Genomic DNA, 15,631 nt, shown 5'->3' with positions numbered 1-15,631 from the left:
GGCCAGAAACTCCCTCAGAGTGCAAGTGCTCATTAATTCATCAGTATTCACATAGGGGGTTTAATCAGGACTTAGACTCACGTGGAGTTAAGATCTTCTTCAGAGAAACTACAAAATAAAGAGAATGGTGTCATTTGTGTCCTGCCTCTTTCTACTAGGGACCTTCTGCCAAACATCAGATCCCAGAAGTGCTTGCCAAGGCCTCAGATATTATCAGTAAGTCTTTCCACCATTTGTCCCATGACATATTTATCTCCAGTGGCAAATCAGCACAGTACCTTCTGGCGAGCTGTACGGCCCCTGGTTTCCCAAGCATGGATCTCCTTCCCCAAGCACACCACCATGCCTCAGGCACCGTCACCCAGGGTGTGCTCCCTCTCCTCTCTGGTGCAACGGCAGATGAAATGCTTTGACGCTCTCTTGGCAAAAGAACGGTAGCCCAAGATGCAAGTCTCTAGGAGGTAGCCTAGGCTGTTACTACAGGATTAACATGAATAAAGAAGAAAAGGACACATCCCTGCTGACACTCTGCACAGCTTCAACTTCGTTGGCTTGTTTCGCTCTTCTTTCCTGCTCCAGCATCTCTCTCTGCTGGTATCTGGGGGCAGGACCCGATCACCAGCCCCCCTCAGCTCCCCCTGCCATCCCCAGTGCACTCTTGGCTCCGTGGCCACAGCCGCGTTAGCTGAGCCATGCAAGTCCCCGTTAGCACCTCCTGAACCCGCGCAGACGGATGAGCTGGCTTCAGCAATAAAGATAGTTTGAAACCATTAAAAAGCGGCGAGAGCAACACGAAGCCCCCTGCAGTGCTACTGCCATTAGGAAAGCAACGCCACCAGCAAACAAACAGAAAAGCGCCTTGATATTTTTGCCAAGAAGGCCCTAGTTGGGAAATGAGGTATATACACAGTGCAGCGGGAGCCAGATGCAAAGTAATTCAGGTTGCAACTTTAAAGAGGGTCTTTTAAGCAGTGTGGGATGCTTGATCCCATGACTTACATTAGATGTACATAACAAAAGGCGCTATTTCCCTGTCCTCATTGCAAAATCCTTGTGGAATCAGGACTGACTATTACAGGCAACTCTGCTTAAAGACATGGTTAACTGCTGCACTGAAGTAATAATCCTGCCGCTAAATCCAGAACTTAAATGCCTCAAGGGCTTAAGGGCTGTCAGGAGCTAGAATTCATTTCCAGAGGTTTTATTTAGTTGCAGCAGCAATTTTACCTGAGGGTGACAGTAAATTTGAGAAATACAGGACTAATAATTTAACAGAATTGGCTGCGGTATTTTTTTAAAGACACACAAACACACACACACACACACAAGCTTGATGAAATGAGTTCTGCACGTCGCGTGCTTGCAGGTTTCATTTGACTGAAAATGATTAATGGGAACATAAAGAAAAAACACAGCACAGCACCAAAACAAATCAGCTCTGCCTCCTAAAGGTCAGAACAAACCTGCCTCTTGATTTGGAAATCATCTCCTAGTGTAACCGAATGGATAACTATGGTGATGGGATTGGTTGTGTATAGTCTTAGTAACCAGGGTGATGGGATCAAGGTGATGAGATTATTAGCAATAGTAAGGTAATGGTCGAATGATTGTGTTGTTAGTAACGAGTCTTGCTGCTATGGCCCCCGTACAGCCCCAACCTAACAGGTAACCCAGAAAAACATTTCAAGAATGAGAACCTGAGAGCTTGGTGGTAGCATGGAGCTGATAAATTGTGTAGTTGGTACATGAGCCAAGTAATATTTCATTTTCTGTCAAAATCATGTCTTTTGAGTGAACTTTGTTCATTATAATCTAATTATAATACCAAAACACACCTCCATTCTAACAGCGACCTGCCTCCAAGGTACGACCACCCTTCACTAGGCATGCTCTCTGAATTTCTTTAAGTCTATAGCTTTAAAAGCAAAGAGAGAAAGTTTTACACAGTAACTATGTAACTACGTGATGTAATTGTAACTATGTGTGTTTTGAGAATATAAATATGTGTACATTTGTAGGCTGGGTGTGCATGTTAGGAGGAGAAATCCCCCATGCACCCAGCACTGAATAAACCAATGTTGGCTTTCTAAACTACATTTCTGTTTGGAAAGATTTTATTGCCGTTTGAGCAGTAACACTGGGACAACATCAGGCATTTGCCTCTGCATCCACCTCTTGCCTCTCCCAGCTGATAGCTACTGATTCCCAACACCACAAGCAAGTGGATGGAGCGGTAACTAAACACACTCTTAGCCAGACACACAGGACATGACCAGAAACAGTGATTTACACCACTGGCTTTCTAATTCCAGAGGACAACTTTTGCCCGTCCGTGTAACACCATTATTTGCAACAAAAAACCCTAAGAGCTCTTTTACACAATATCTCAGTTCAGCTTGGAGGATGCTATCTTTCAGGAAGAGATGGGGACTCAACATAGCATCAGTGTGGGATTTCCATCACCAGGAAGGTAAAACAATATAAGAGCTCATAGGAAGCTCTTTCCCCATTGCCTTGGTCCCAGGCATGAGCAGAGCAAACAGCCCTGCCGTGTGACACCACCTAGGGACACCTCTCTGCAGAAGCTCCTGCCTCTCAGCCCAGCCAAACTGCAGTTTCAGGGAGGGAAGTGAGTGATCTGGGAGGCTGGGCCCAAGAAAGGAACTAAAATTCCCAGCTGTAAGGCTGTCTTACAGAAAAACTCTACAAGATTTGAAACCACTGATATCTTCCTGCCCTCCTCCCCCATTGTAATTGAGAAATATGTTCTTTTCCTGCATGTATAATTGGGACGGAACAGATGGCGAAGGCTTTGTTTAATGAAATATGTCCATTCAATTAACCCATGCCACCAGGGATTCGGCATTGCAAAAGGAATCAGCGTCCCACCGCTGTAACAGGGTCCTCCTGCCCAAACCCCCCTACCTGGGCGAGGAGCGGGGTGCTACAAACAGGACTCAAGACACAGGTCGGACCTGCTGAGCCTTGCTCAGCTGGTATTCCTGCTTCCCCAGAAGCTGTGTGTCTTGTCTTTTTTTTCTTTTTTTTTTTTTTCCTTTGGCTGAATGCCAGTTTCAGAGCTGTGCCCAGAGATTTTGGACCCTGTGCTCAGTCTTGCCCTAACAGCACACGTAAAAGGCAATCTTTGTTCTCTGCGGTAACTGCAAAAGGAAAGGCTTAGGGGTCCAGTAGACAGGGAGCCGTACCAAAGGGAACCAGGTCCCATTGCCAGCTCTGCCACCAGACGTTGGGGAGGGGAAATCCATCCGTGCCTCAGTTTCCCCATCTGTGCTGATGAATAGCTCTTAGTACTCTGTGAACACCCCAGCGTGTGGTTCACTGACAGTTTGAAAACTGACCATCAACCAACACAGCTTCCTGAGGCAAAGCATGGCATTTTATTTCAGGTCTTTGTCTGAAACAAAGTTTGGCTCCTTTAAAGAAGGGGGACGACATTTTGAAACGCACAAATTGAAACACACGTTCATACTGTGAAAAAAACCCAAAACCTCTTTCTTATTGTCCAATTCCACCAATAGCATACTTACCATGAGAAACAGAGCCAAAAAGTACAAAGGCCTAGAATTAGATCAGATGAATCTGAAGTAAGTATTTTTATGCAGGTAAATAGTTTATTTCTAACCCTGCTCCCGGCTTCCACCGGTGCAGGAGCAGAGGCTGTGACAGGAATAGCTTCAGCTAAAGAAAATTCATTAAATGCCAGCTGGACTTATTTTACCACTTTAAAACCAAATTTTTATTCCCAAATGGTGAATTGGTATATTTGCCAAAATAAATTACTTTGATGTTTTGGGGATTTGGTTGTTTTTTTGTTTGAGTTTTTTGTTTTAAGTGAGGAAAGCAAAAAAAAACCCACGACCTTTGGGGGTTTTGGTTGTTTTTTCTTTTCTTTCCTTTCCTTTTCATTCAGACCAGGAAAGAGAGAGAGTGCTCAGCTGCTTCCCATGCTCAGACGCAGCGCGTTATTGATCTCTACAGCACAGTGAGGAAAATGAAATACTTCTATGGGAAATACCTAGTCTCTTCAATGATGCATTTTTTTTCTCATTTTGCAGAAAACCCAAGTAGTTTATTGGTCCCTTTGGTTGCGAGGAAATACCTTTGGCTAGCGATTCATTCAGAAATTGGATTTATGCAGCCAGAGGAGGAACACAGCCCATGACACTTCCCAACAGGCACCAACAGCCCCGGCTGAAGCGTGACACGCACGATGACATGTAACGCAAACCCCCCCGGGGAACGTGCCAGTCAATCCGTGCACGCATGAAGGACCGCCCGATGTGCTCTCTGACATCCAACGACCCCGGTGAACCCCGATCCCTCCGGTGCGCCAGCCCGGTGCAGCAGTCACTGACAGTCCTGCCACGCTGGGAAGGCACCTCCCGCAGCTTTAAACAGCACCTGGCACCTCTTAGGTTCCCCAAAACACATCCTCCAAACATTCCCATTTCTCTTGTGTTATGACCCAGCTGGACTGTCTACCTTCTCTTCTTACCCCTTACAAGGGAGAGGGATACCTCTTTTGACTTCCTTTGAGCTATTTTATGGGCTCATGTGCCTCCCAGCACTTGTTACCACTCCTGAAACCGGTCTCTCCCTGGTGGCATCACAGGCACATTGTATGGCGCTTGTGACTGTTCCCACACTGTCTCAAGCTGAGCTAAACAGTTTCCAAGTGCAAAGCAGCATGACTGAAACTCCTGCTAGACTTTCATAATGAATATGAAGTTGCCAGACAGTAGCAATTCCTAACTTCACTGAATTCTCCAAATCCACTTACCAATGCTAATCAGCCAAGACCAGACAAGTCATTTTGACTAGAATTACATGCTTTTTTTTTTTATGATAACAAAATAATTCTTGCAAAAATATCAGTATATCATCCTATGTGAAACTCAGTATTTTATTAACACCATGTGCTAAACTCACAACTCAGACAAGATATCGGCTGCAAAAATGACCAGGTTGACTCATCTTTGTTCATGGCAGAAGTTTCAGAGACTCATCCCAGATCCTGCCGTGAATCATTCAGGCCTGAGAGCAGCCCTGGATCTGAACTCTCTTTGGGCTTTGAAGACACTCTGATCTAGCTCCAAATCTGCTGGTTTGGAGGGCACAGCTTGTCCTCTGGGATGTTTCAGCAGCTGAATCAAATCATTTGATGGTTTCATAATGCACTCAACTGGGACGCCACAGGTTGACTGTGCTAACATAACTGCTGCCTGTGACTATTGCAGCTGGCTAACAATAGAACTTGAGATAAAAGGATAATTTTGCAGCTCTAAAGCGAAGGCATGCTAGATAAAATACAATAAAAAATTGAAGCCTTCCCAAAGCACTGGATTCTAGGATCAAAGCTCTGCATCCACTTGCCCGTATCAAATCACAAAGGTTGATGGGAAGGTAGAGATGCCTCTTTGCCCAGGGTGCTGGTCTTGGCCTGAGTGAAGGAGCCAGTTCTGCATTTGTATCTCCTTCATAATAGCTCCAAATAAGAGATGGTTTCTGACAGCTTGACCACCTCTCACTCTCACAAGTTGGCTGCCTTGTCATTGGCAGAGTCCTCAAGCAGATCCAGCTGCCCAGACAGAGCTGGCTCATATTTGAAACGTGGCAGGCAGCCAGAGCAGCAAAGAGACGTGCCGGCTTTTCCCTACACAATCCCTTAACAAGGAATCCTGATGTTCCTGGGCACAGCTTTCATTCCCTGGGTACCTCACGCCATCCGGCAGTCGCTCTGATTATCTCTGAGACTCCCCTTAGCAGAGAAACAACCAACCTTTTTTCTTCCTTTCTCTCTTGGGATGAGCACATAAGAAAACATCATTAAACAGAAATTTCCCTGGACCGGAGAGGCAACTCCAGGCCACTCGAACAAGGTGAATTCTGTCTTTGCTATTTTAACACCTGGCCCTGTTAGGGCTTGTGCTTTTGTTTAAGCCATCCAAACCAGACACATGTACCAGCTTCTATGGGGAGTAAAGCCTTACTGAGGGTGCCTATCCATTTGCCTTTTAGAGATGGACAGAAGGTAATATTTCTACTTTTTTTCTAGCCATTCTGTTTGCTTTCACCCAGACAGTGAGCCCAGGCCATCTTCAGATGGTATCTTCTGCCCAGATATATACCACTTCCCCTTCCCTTAAGGTGCCCCAGTTTTACAAAAGCTGTGATTGTTCCCTAATCCCCTTCAGACACAACAAATGGATTAGCACAAGCAGTTTAACCCAGACCACTTTGCTAACCATCCTTACCTTGAATGGTGTGGACAGGGAGCAATCACAGTCCAACACCATGAGCTGCTAAAGCTTTAACGAGCCGTTTCTGCCAGCTGAGAAAGACTCGGACCTGTAGTCTCTGAAATCCTCACCACTTTCCTGTCTCTGTAAATTCTGGTCCAGGATGGAGTTTAGGAAAAAATAAGCAGGAAAATCCAACTAATTTTACCATCAAAATGGTGCTTTCAGCTTGCCACAGAGAGTCCGCAGTATCAAAACACAATTAAGTAGTTGCACATCGACAGACTCTCCTAATTGTTGCAAGGAGCAATTCAATTATGTTTTCGACACTGAAATGAGTCATTATCAGTCTATAGGGGAAAATTGTGTTTGTGGGGTTGTGGTTTTTATAGCATGTACTATCTTCTTCCCAAAAGTTAGCTATTTTACCACTGACAATATTAATTTTGGATAGATTTTTCCCTTTGGGAACTAATTTGAGACATTTCTAGTTCTAGGAACAATGTTCCTCTGTAGGTCAGAAAAGCCCAAAGCCATACTCTCCTATCTGGGGTTATGAAAACAGAAATTTATGGTGCCATCTGCCTTGTGAAATTCAACTGCTTTATAATTAGATTATAAGTAATCGCACTTCTACTCTGACTTCATTGTAACTCTAGGACCCTAAACACAATTAGGCTAGTATCCCAGTTCAGACCAGTGATAGCCAGTTTTCAAGCAAGAAAGAAATAATTCCTGTTACAAAACCAGCTGGGATGAAATGTGGCAAAGATATTTTAAAGATATTCTGAATTACAGATGCTGGAAGAGTTAAAATTCACAGACTATCCTAGGAACTGAAGCAACTTATTGAATACTTAAAACAAAGTTGAGTCAGGTTGTGTCTACTACTTGGGTGACCGAGGATAGTTGGGAGCTACAAGAACACTTGAACCTTTCTCATAGCAAACGATTTTTTTTTTTCTGTTGTTCCTACAGCAATTTGAAAGCAAGATGATTGCAGAGCGGTGAGATTCAACAGCACTGAATAAGTCCTGTTTTGAGAGCTCTGGGTTAAACAGCACTGATTTAGATGTTCACGCCTGTACAGTAGTTCAGCAAAGATAACAGGTTGCAGTAGCCACTTGGTAATTGACCTATGGTGATTTAAAACCTTAATTTGCTTTCATGCTTCCTGATTTAAAGTAGCGTGTGTGCTTGGGCATAACTGCCTTAAGAAGCCTGAGCAATATTTTAGCCCGGATTCCTCAGGAAACAAGGCTTACCAGAGCACACAGACTATCCCTCCTAATAACTCCTAAATGCAGTGGCCACTTTCAGCCAAATTTGTTGCAGGGCTCAGAGTCTCAATGCTTATACCATTCTCACAGGTTTTGTGAAGAGCCAGAGCCAAACTCCGCTCTTGCTGATTTTGAGAGCAGGCTGTTGGTCGAGCACTGTGACTCGGGCGCAGCATGTCCCGTCTCTTGTGTGGTGGATACATCAGAGGGGATACGAAGCGAGAAGAGGACAGCTGGGCTACTGTGGGGCTGGGTCCTAGACGCAAAAGGGAAAACACAGAAATCTAGACTCTCTTGGACCCGCTGCTTGTTGAATGTCCTGTTTTTAAATAGCCATTTTATAGCCGTGACTTTGTGACATTCCCTTTACATACAGCCATTGACGCAGGAATGAAATGCCATTCTCTAGCAGAGACACAAGCAAGCAGAGGGGTGAAGCAGATCTTCCTCGTGCTAGCCAGATAGTGCAAGAGGCACCGCGTGCTGCAGAGCCCTGAGTGGCACCTACAGGCAGGTAATGAGGCTCCCTTGGTGATTTGTAGGCTCCGAACAGCAAAGCTGTCACTGAGCTCCACTGAATCTTCCTCGGTCTGCACCTTTGCCGAGCTGATTTATTGAATGTGTCAATAACAGAAGCAGGCTGGGGACTGGCTGCAAAGCTCAAAATGTGAATTTTCTACATGTTTGCACTCACCTCCGGCTTCAGCGCTCTAAGTTTCATCTTCAAGTGAGTTCGGGTTCTGGCTGGCTTTCAGTGGCAAAGGGCTGCTGGAAACGAGCCCTGCTTCTTTCCCTGCACAGGGTAAATCAGAGGATGCTCGTTTTCACAGACTGCACGCTCAATGCCTGAGTTAACAGAAGTTAAATGGCAGCTTGGTCAAGCAAGCAGGGAAGAGCTGGAGTCCAGCTTTCCGCTGCCCGGTAAATAATCATACGCACCTTTGGGCCATAGCTTCCTCACTTAGAAAAAAGGGTCATTCCCAGTGTACCCTCATCACAGAAGGACAGTGGGCATTTCAGAAAAGGGGTGCTGCATTTTCGTTACTGCTATTCCTAAATTAAAATTCAAGTGCTGACCAAAAGCTCGCTAAATTAAAAAAGAAAACTCTATGGACTTCAGCAAAATATAACGTACCCCTCCTTACACTGGCTGACAATGTTCCTGTCACAATAACATGGAGAGGAATTACGAGAATGCCAAGAATGCTCCAGAACTGTTACATTTTCGAAACCAGGTTGTGTTATCTGCAAGCACGAGACACTGTGAAACCTGTGTCTGTCCCACGAGGGCCACCCTGCATGGTGGCATCATCCCATCAAGACCAGCAGAACTCACCTTCTGGGCAGGGAGCCCAGGGCCACAAAGGGAAGTGCTAATAGTTAAAAAGATGTCTGGAGCTTGCAGAAATAGATATTTTCCCAGGAATAAAACATGACTTTGAATAAATGTTTTATTCCATTGCACATAATGAATGGCAGTGAATGTGATTTGGGGACCTGTCAGAGAGGGGAGCACAGACATAGAACATGCACTGCAGACAGTATTAATGAGGTTGTTTAACTGAAACGCAGGGAATTGAGATCACTGTTAATTTTAATCCCCTTTCCTCTTTCGTCTTATTTTTTTTTTCTTTTTATGATCGCCTTCCTATGTGGTTGATAAAACAGAGCCATCAAAATGTTTATGAGAAACTCTTTCAGGAACCAATCCATATGCAACTGCATGGAAGGTAAAGAGGCATGCGCTGCTCAGCGTTTCCAGCAGATTTAGCATCAAGCTCAGCTTGCAGCCTGGCAAACACTATTTGCTTCCAGAAGTAGTGGAAAGGAGTCACTGTGAAATAAATACAGGATGGTGCTCCAACCCAACAGCTGCTTGAACTGGCCTGATCCGAGGCAACACCGCTTTGCAGAGGAGCTTTTCATCATTCTCTGTGTATGGCTTAATAGCGGCTGTCAGGGGTATGGAAAACTGTCGCTCGTGGATCAGAGCAGCTCTCACCCCTACCTATGCTCACCAGACAACGTACTGCTCATACCAGCATGGGGGAGTAAGGCCAGTGTCTGCCACAGTCTCTCCTTTCTGGCTGCAAGAACCATTTTTAAGAGGGGATTCGCTCCAGTTTTTATTAATTACTTTAATAGGCAGAGAGTATTCTTGTTGGTAGATTGGTTTTCTCCTTCAGGAGGAACACGGTTCCCTTTGCCAGCTAAATCTTCCCTCTACGAGGCTCAGAGAGTCTAATGTGACAAAAATCGTGTGTGGTTTCACCTGGTTTATTCAAGCTAAAAAGAGGTTTGTCCTGGCGAAGGAGAATTGTGGTGCTATTAAAAGAGCAGAATAGCAACAGGGCATCATCTCCAGCTAATTGTTTCATCAACTTGGAGAGCAACAACCGCTTGCTAAATAAGGCACTTCTTTTCTGCTTTGCAATTGTGCTCTTCTGTCTGCCAAGAAAAGCTCTGACACCGAGGACTTCTCAGGGCCTCTAGAAATGTTGCCTTTGGTTTTAATCCAGAAAGACAAAAAGCAAAACCAAGAGCTGCAAATCAGAAGAGGCGGCGAAAACTCTAAGGAGATTTACCCTCCTCCCACCCACGTGAAACCCACACAGCCAGTAAGCACTGGCTGGAAGAAAAAGAAATTAATGAAACTCGTTTGCGGCATCTTTCTGCATCGGAAAACGTTAATGCTGAGCTAAAGAAAAGACACTTGAGAGTTTCGCCAAATAAGTTTATGTTTTCAGTTGCTTTTGGAAAAACAATAAAGTTTGCATATTTTTACCAAAATATTGAAAGTGCTTGACTCTCTCATATTACAAACCAGGAAACTGAAGCTATTAAGCGAGTCCTATAATAAGATCTGAGAAGAAATAAAGGGCTAGTTAGAACTGGTTATTGCTCTTTGTAATGAACCGAACTGGCAAAAATTCTTTTATTTTTTTCCTGTTCCTGAGTTATCCAGGAATCAAACATGATGTAAGCAAGTATTAGTTAAAGTACATGCTTGTGCATGTTGATTTCCCTCCTCTCAAGCTCAGCTCATTTGCAATTTAAAGCATCAAGACTAAAACATTTCTGCACTTAAAAGCCATATCTTTTCACCAGTAAAGCTCCTTCCTGAACACACCTCCCTTCTGTTTTGGCATGTCCATTTGTGGGCTATCTTTAAACATTGTGTTTAAATTTTCTGTGTTCAAATTTTTTGTGTGTCTAAATTTTCTGCCTCTAACCTTTGTGTGTAAATGTCTTCCTTCTCCCCAGGCAGGTGACCAGAGAGTGAGCACAGAAAAAGTTCACTAGATTATGTGGATAACTCCAAATCTGTAATCTTAAATTTCTGGAGCAAGTCAGTCAATGAAGTTCACTTGAGGATCAAGGTGTCCTTGCGGGACACAAGTGTGAATGAGTAGGCATTTCTCACTCCTGCAATAAAGAAGGGAAGAGACGGTGGGGAGATAGACCAGGCCTACCTCTGAGCTGGCCAGCCGGCTTAGCAGAAGCCCAGGAGGGGACACTGGTAAGAACAGACGAACCGAAGTGCTAGACACATCCTGCAGAGCATGATTAGTGCCTGTATGCCAAGTCAAGCCTACCTGCCAGATTAACTGTGTGCGTGGGACAAGCCAGTCATGATGAGGAATTCCTCTGGTTCCAGTTGTGATTGACAAGAAAAGGAATAAGAAGATAGGAGCTGAAAAGCTGTGCGCAGTAACCTTTCCCTTTGTCAGAAATGTCAAACCAATTCCTAACAGCTCACTTTAAAATGCATTTTACATCCTCTTTTTGACATCTTTCCCACCTCCCCAACATTGCCAGAAGACACAAACGCACCCTGACAGCCAGAAGAGGAAGGGAAAACAAGAAAGAAAATAAAAGCAAAACATCTCTCTAGACCCTTTCTAGCCATCATAGAGGACAACAAGAGCTAGTATAATACACCTACTGACAACTCAAGCACGAGCCACCTTCTCCCCACAAAAAAACCCAGCACTAATCAGGCAGGAACGAGGTTACTTATCCTAGCAGGACCCAATGATTATCGTCTTATTTCCCTGCTAGGCACTGATAGCATTTTGTGACTTAACTATATTAGGTTCATTTTCTTATTGCCTTTCTCCTCTCACAGACTTCCTGCATTCCTTTTCTCCGTCATGTTGACTTAGAGAACCAGACTTCTTTGCATCAGGAAAGCTATGCGGTTCTATTAATTGCTGCTGAACAAAGACATGTATCACACAAAAACAAAAAAGAAAAAAAAAAGAAAAAGAATTTTAAAAAAAAAAAATCCACTATAAAGAGAAAAGGAAGAGGTTTCACTGACAAAACTCTCACATCTTCATTTTGTGACTTTATGAGTGGACTTCTTACCTAAACTTATATATTTTAAAAATTAGATGTCTAGTTTCATTAGCCACCCAGGCTTCTACAATACTCAGTGAACAGAGAAAGGGCAAGTCAGGAGAATGATTCACCATACCTACTTTAGAAAGCTATTTTGGGATGGACTAAATCATTCTTTGGAGATTAGACAATTAATATAGACTATATGTCCAACTTCTACATGGCTACAGGGTAAGATGTACTACTGTCATGACACAAGGAAGGATAGGTCGAAAGACTAAGAGCTGATAACAGACATCAGTGACAATTATTTCGTTTTAAAACCTCTGGGAAGTAGCAGACCCAAGGAGAGAAAATACTTGTTCAAGGTCACAGAGAAGGTCAGTAAATCTGCTCGTGTCTCCCGAGTGCACTCCAATGTCCTAAATAAAAAATACTCATTTATCATGCCAGGAATAAGTTTTAGGAAATGACAGTCCAAATGCCACATGCGAAAAAAAATCAGAAGAAAAAGCACGACCTTACATTGGCACATGTTTAACTACAGTTTCATTTACGTAAGCAGAAGCACGCCAGTTCCCCCAAGCCTCTGAGAGTATTTGGAGTAGGAAAGCACAATACTGTGAATTTTCAATAGCTGCTTGCATTAACAAAAACCCAAGGCACAGGATGATATCAGTGATCGCATTACCTAACTAAAAGTAAATACACTGCAGTCTAACTAGAACTGGAGCAAAAGCTGCAGGGAACAGGAGGACTTTGTACTGCACAAAATTAATGCTGGCTCTGGACTAAGCGGTGGGAAATACTTTGAAGAAATACTGCAGACAGCGGCTCAGCACCAATCTGGCAGTGTCCAGTGGTGTGAGACTTCCGTATGAGAAGCCAGTAGTGACCAGAAGGTGGGAAACAAGCCTCATCTCTCCTATGTTCAACCCTACCACAGCCAATAGGACACCACAGAAGACCTAAGGAACCTAAGGGACTTTCCAAGGACCTCTGGGAAAAGGAAGGTCATGAAACATTTGGAGTGATTACGTTATGAAAAACAAATAGCCCTGACCATGGACTGGCACATAAATTACCAACTGCAGCTGTGCTCAGTCAGCGTTAAAAAAATGCTTCTTATAATGGCAACATAGAAAAGCTCTCATAGACCTGAAGGATGCTTTTTATCCTTATGCTACCACGTCTCTTTAGACTTTCTTCTACCTGTAGCCGCTTTCTTAAAACAAGAACTAACTGCCAGCTGGATCGGTGCTTCCCCTCCTCCTCCAAACACTTCATAACCACAAACCTCAGCAGCACTTACTTGTTTCCTGTGTTTACCCAACAGATCATGGCAAAAAGGGACAAGAGGAAGGAGTTTATAATAGGAAAATAATCAATAGTGACACGCCATCACTGTCTGCAAGGCAATCATTAGCGGCTCAGGAGCGACCTCGGGGCTTCTTGTTTGCTCGGTGTGTGATTGCCTCCTGCAGAGAGCTAAGCTGCGATGAAAGAGTTCAGCAGGTGCCTTCTCCTCCTCCACTCCTCCTCCAGCCCAGGGAATTCAGTGTAAGTCAGGCAGCTAAATTACACCTCTGGGTTATTATCAGCAGTATTAATTACTGCATTCTCCCTAATTATCCTCTCTTAACACACTCAGTTGGTTTGCAGGAACAATGCAAGGTTGGCAAACAGTGGCATTTAAAAATGATTGGGCCAGAGGCTCAGCTGATATAAAGCAGCACAGCAAGTTTATAGAAAGGTCAGTTTATGCTAGTGGTGGAGTTTAGCCACTGTTTTATGAGGGTGTGAGCTGAGTTGCAGCTAGGCTGACATGCCCTGGCCAGCTGGCATGAATGGAGACAAACAGTTTTGGGTCAGTTGTTTGCTGGTCTACATCATGACCTCGTGCAAAGTGCTATTCCCTACCACAGTTCTAATGTGACTTTCTGACCTACATTAAAATGAACAACACAACATCACCATCCAGAGTCTCACCATACTTTTGTCTCCTGTTCCATCCTGCATGAACTGCAGGTAGATTTGGCAAACGCAAGGGAACTCCAATGTGTTTTGGCTGTCTATCCTGTTTTTGAAATAACCAGACCTCAGTGGACTCGCGCTCAGATCACTGACATATGGAAGGTCACTTTTGCAACATAAGACAACTCAGTTGTGCACTTTCCAGCCTTTGGTGTTCAAATACCTCACTGTCCCCAGGCTGGCTCCCTCCTTCTTGGATGCAGCTTGTGTCTCAGGTACGCAACTCAACTCACCAGATTCAACCCATCTCAAATGCGGTTGACAAGGATAACTGCTCCCTTGCCTGACAGTCTGCCGTTGGAGCCTTGACAGATTTGCTGCCCTGGGGGATGACAAACCTACCCTATTGAAACGTACGTACATCCCCATCATATAGATCTGTTCCTGAAAGAGCACTAACATTCAGATAAAGTGTATTAAAAAGAAGAAAGGAGAAAATTCTGCAATCTGGAGTACACCATCTTTCAGCATGATCCTTTATATGCACATATGTCCATGTCCCTCAAAATATGTCTCACTCTTCTTCTTACTTAGTGCCTCTGAAAATCACGTCTAACTGGTCTTCTGTCCTGCATGACGTGACATAAAATACAACAGTATTTATGGAGACGGACTCTGAAAATGTCACCCGACTTTCTACCCAGAGCCAACTAAAGCTCTATTAGTCTCTTCTTGCCAGCTATGGAGTATGAAGTACTTTTTGCAAATATCACCAGACTCCTGTGCTCATCTGCCTCCAGAGTTCAGAGTTTAAATGAAGCACTCAGAAAATATGGATCCAAGTAGGCAAGATTTATTTGCCAGTGTATAGAGAGAAGCAACAGAAATCCCATTTTAACAAACTGTTCTCTAGCTTAGAGTGAAATCCAGTCTGATGAAGGTCAATTCTAGCTCTATGTATATTGTTTAAGTCCCTCTTAGGCCTGTACCTGTCACAGAGGCCATGCGCTATTGGAAATGTTTATTCTGATAGAAGATCTCCATGTTTTTCAAGAACAAATAGTAGCTGCTGCATTTTTAACACATTCCCTACAATACAACCATAATAAGGGCAAGATGAGTGACGCGCTGCTCTAGGCACTCACTGAGTGGGCACCGAATAAGGAAAAGCTGCCCATTTCTTGGCTAATTCCTGCTCCTGCAGGGATCCAAGGATGCCTGCAGATCCACAGCACTGGAGAAAGAGGGGCAGAGATGTGCAGGTGGAGGGACAAACCAACAGGAGCATGAGACAGTGCTTCAAACATCAAACTCTCAGCCTTCCCCTGCGTATCTGACCATTTACTTCAGTTACCACCTCCAGCATGAGCTGGTGACACCGGAGTCAGATTCGTGCTCCTTTCTGGAAGACATCAAGGGCTTTTCCTTCATTTTGATTACATGACTAGAGCTCCAACCCTGTTGCAGCTGGAGTTACTCAGCAGAAAATGGAGAGTAGCCACAACTATAAGAAAGAGCCAAGGCACAATTAGCGTACTCATGTTACAAAGCTGAAGAGGCCATCTCTGCATGAATTCATTAAGGACAAAAAGAAATCTGCCCAACAATGCAGCAAAAAATAGAAACTGGGGCGTATATAAACCCCCTCCCTCTCAGTCAGCAAACCTTCATCCTTATAGACCCCTTCCCATGGCTATGAGCTCTCTCTCGGAAAGTAGCACAGTCTTGTTTCACCAGCAGTTTTCCATCACGAAGGTGACCTTCTCCATGATG

Source organism: Grus americana, chromosome 14 (genome assembly GCF_028858705.1).
Source record: "Grus americana isolate bGruAme1 chromosome 14, bGruAme1.mat, whole genome shotgun sequence".
NCBI lineage: Eukaryota > Metazoa > Chordata > Aves > Gruiformes > Gruidae > Grus > Grus americana.
This window is presented reverse-complemented; position numbering follows the sequence as displayed.